This window comes from Rutidosis leptorrhynchoides, chromosome 5 (genome assembly GCF_046630445.1).
Source record: "Rutidosis leptorrhynchoides isolate AG116_Rl617_1_P2 chromosome 5, CSIRO_AGI_Rlap_v1, whole genome shotgun sequence".
NCBI classification, from domain to species: Eukaryota; Viridiplantae; Streptophyta; class Magnoliopsida; order Asterales; family Asteraceae; genus Rutidosis; species Rutidosis leptorrhynchoides.
Genome location: NC_092337.1, coordinates 37,512,633 through 37,516,663, shown reverse-complemented (window position 1 = coordinate 37,516,663; position 4,031 = coordinate 37,512,633). Strand labels below are relative to the sequence as shown.

General features: G+C 35.8%; 1 non-coding gene across 1 annotated transcript; it reads right to left on the bottom strand.

Annotated features, from left to right (window-relative positions):
- Window positions 1-338: 338 nt before the first annotated feature.
- LOC139850838 (small nucleolar RNA R71) lies at window positions 339-445 on the bottom strand. Its single transcript, XR_011760216.1, has one exon. It is a non-coding gene; the product is annotated as a small nucleolar RNA R71 (small nucleolar RNA).
- Window positions 446-4,031: the final 3,586 nt, after the last annotated feature.

The window sequence follows — 4,031 nt, the reverse complement described above, 5'->3', positions numbered from 1 at the left end:
AACGCACTGGCCAAGGTCACGCAATTACTCATCCAGACATTAATGCGCCAGATTATGAAATCAAAGGACAAATTCTACACATGGTGACTAATCAATGCCAATTTAGTGGTGCGCTGAAGGAAGATCCAAATGAACATCTTCGTACCTTTAATAGGATCTGCACTCTATTTAAAATCCGAGAAGTGGAGGATGAACAGATATATCTCATGTTATTTCCCTGGACTTTAAAGGGAGAAGCCAAAGATTGGTTGGAATCGTTATCTGAAGGGGCGATTGATACATGGGACGTTTTAGTTGAAAATTTTCTTAAACAATTCTTTCCGGCATCTAAAGCCGTAAGACTTCAAGGAGAAATTGTTACGTTCACACAGAAACCAAATGAAACTCTATATGAGGCATGGACAAGATTTGGAAAGTTATTAAGAGGATGTCCACAACATGGTTTAGACACCTGTCAAATAGTACAAATATTCTACCAAGGATGCGACATCACTACAAGAAAAGACATCGATATAGCAGCTGGTGGTTCCATTATGAAGAAAACCGAAACTGATGCTTATAAAATTATTGATAACACTGCTTCCCACTCACATGAGTGGCACCAAGAAAAAGATATCGTTAGATCATCTAAAGCAGCTAGAGCTGATTCTAGCCATGACTTAGATTCCATTTCCGCAAAGATAGATGCTGTCGAGAGACGAATGGAAAAGATGACTAAAGATATACACTCAATACGAATTAGTTGTGAGCAGTGTGGAGGACCACATTTGACAAAAGATTGTCTCAGTATTGAACTAACAATGGAACAAAGAGAGAATATTTCACACATAAACCAAAGGTCTGGAAATAATTATCAAAATAATTATCAACCGCCAAGACCGATCTACAATCAAAACCAGAATTATAATCGAAATATTCCATACAACAACCAACAAGGTCCTAGCAATCAACAAGTATCTAACAATACTTACAACCAGCAAAGACCTAATTTTCAAAACAAACCACAACCCGATGATAAAAAGCCGAATTTAGAAGATATGATGACGAAGCTAGTTGAAACTCAAACGCAGTTTTTCACATCTCAAAAACAAACTAATGAACAAAATGCTCAAGCATTTAGAAATCAACAAGCTTCTATTCAAAACTTGGAACAAGAAGTAAGTAACCTAGCAAGGTTAATAGGTGAAAGAAAACCGGGAAGTTTACCTAGTGATACAAATGCAAACCCCCGGAATGAAACAGCTAAAGCCATTACCAGAAGAAGTGGTACAACACTTAAACCACCTGAAATACCTGTAACTTCTGATGAAGCTATTCCTACTCCACAAGAACCACAACCTGATCAAGATAAGGAAAAAGAACCGGTAGTTGAAAAGGTTAATGAAGATAACACAGTTAAGGCTAAACCTTATGTTAAACCATACCAACCACCACTTCCTTACCCGAGTAAAATGAAGAAAGAGAAACTTGAAGCCAAGCAATCCAAATTCTTGGATATGTTTAAACAGATAAATGTAAATCTTCCTTTCATTGATGTGATTTCAGGAATGCCTAGATATGCTAAATTCTTGAAAGATCTGATCACGAATAGAAAGAAAATGGAAGAACTCTCGGCTGTTACTATGAACGCTAATTGTTCAGCAGTGCTGTTGAATAAGATACCAGAAAAATTATCTGATCCAGGAAGTTTCACAATTCCATGTTTTCTGGGTAGTCTTAGTTCAATAGAAGCATTAGCAGACTTAGGTGCTAGTATAAATTTAATGCCGTATTCACTATACGCTAAACTAGACCTTGGAGAATTGAAACCAACCAGAATAAGTATACAACTAGCCAATAGATCAATAAAATATCCTAGAGGGATAATGGAGAACATGCTAGTTAAAGTTGGTACTTTAGTATTTCCAGTAGATTTTGTTGTTCTGGACATGGAAGAAGATTCTCAAGTTCCTCTCATATTAGGAAGACCATTCTTAAATACGGCTAAAGCAATGATAGACGTGTTCGGTAAGAAATTGACCCTAAGTATAGAGGATGAGAGTGTTACCTTTTCAGTTGATAGAGCAATGCAACAACCGCAATCTGCAGATGATACATGTTATTATATTCAAACTATAGATTCACATGCAGAATTGTTAGAAGAATTTTTAGAATTACAAGGAACAGGAGAATGTTCTTTAGGAGAAGAAACTGAACAAATTGATGAAGCTGAAATGTTAGCTACACTAATAGCTAATGGATATGAACCAACAACAGAAGAAATTCAAATGCTAAAAGAAGAAGACAGATATCGATATAAATCATCGATAGAAGAACCACCGAAATTAGAGTTAAAGCCACTTCCAAACCATTTGGAATACGCTTATTTACATGGTGAATCTGAATTACCTGTAATAATATCGTCTTCTCTTACTGAAAATGAGAAATCACAACTCATTTCTGTGTTGAAAGCTCATAAACCAGCCATTGCATGGAAGATTCATGATATTAAAGGAATAAGTCCTTCGTATTGCACACATAAAATCCTTATGGAAGAAGGTCATAAAACGTATGTGCAACGCCAATGAAGACTAAATCCTAATATGCAAGATGTAGTTAAAAAAGAAATTATTAAACTGCTAGATGCAGGTTTAATTTATCCAATTTCTGATAGTCCATGGGTAAGCCCAGTTCAATGCGTGCCTAAGAAGGGTGGCATGACTGTCATTACAAATGAAAAAAATGAGCTTATTCCTACTAGGACTGTAACAGGATGGCGTGTATGTATTGATTATAGAAAATTAAATGATGCCACCAGAAAAGATCACTTTCCCTTACCTTTCATTGGTCAAATGTTGGAAAGATTAGCCGAAAATAGTTATTATTGTTTTCTTGATGGATTTTCCGGATATTTTCAAATTCCAATAGCACCCGAAGATCAAGAGAAAACCACATTCACGTGCCCTTATGGTACTTTTGCTTACAAACGCATGCCATTTGGACTTTGCAACGCCCCTGCAACATTTCAAAGGTGTATGATGGCGATTTTTCACGACATGATAGAAGAATGCATGGAAGTTTTCATGGATGACTTTTCAGTCTTCAGTGATACATTTGAAACATGTCTACCTAATCTTGAACGAATGCTTATTAGATGCGAACAATCAAATCTAGTTCTTAATTGGGAGAAATGCCATTTTATGGTTAAAGAAGGCATCGTTCTTGGACATAAAATTTTGAAGGAAGGAATTGAAGTGGATAGAGCTAAAGTAGATGTAATTGCTAAACTTCCACATCCCACCAATGTTAGAGGAGTTAGGAGTTTTCTAGGGCATGCCGGTTTTTACCGACATTTCATAAAAGACTTTTCTAAAATTGCCACTCCTATGAATAAACTCCTAGAAAAAGATGCTCCATTCATCTTTTCAGATGAATGCATCAAATATTTTAATATTCTTAAAGAGAAACTCACTAATGCGCCGATCATGATAACACCAAATTGGAATCTACCGTTTGAACTAATGTGCGATGCAAGTGATTTTGCAATGGGAGCCGTTTTAGGACAAAGGATTAAAAAACGATTTCAACCTATATAATATGCTAGTAAGACATTACAAGGAGCACAAACAAATTATACAACTACTGAAAAAGAACTCCTTGCTATTGTCTTTGCTTTTGACAAATTTCGTTCATATCTCGTTCTAGCAAAAACGGTGGTCTATACCGACCATTCTGCTCTTAGATACCTATTTTCGAAACAAGATGCCAAACCAAGATTAATCCGTTGGATCTTACTCTTACAAGAGTTTGATATTGAAATCCGAGATAAAAGAGGAGCAGAAAATCTCACCGTTGATCATCTTTCTCGTCTTGAAAATCCCGAATTAGAAGTTCTAAATGAATTGGCCATACAAGACAACTTTCCTGATGAATATCTATTGAAGATAGATTATAATGAAATAACATGGTTTGCAAACTATGCAAACTACTTAGTATGTGGATTCCTTGAAAAAGGATTATCGTACCAAAAACGAAAGAAATTCTTCAGTGAT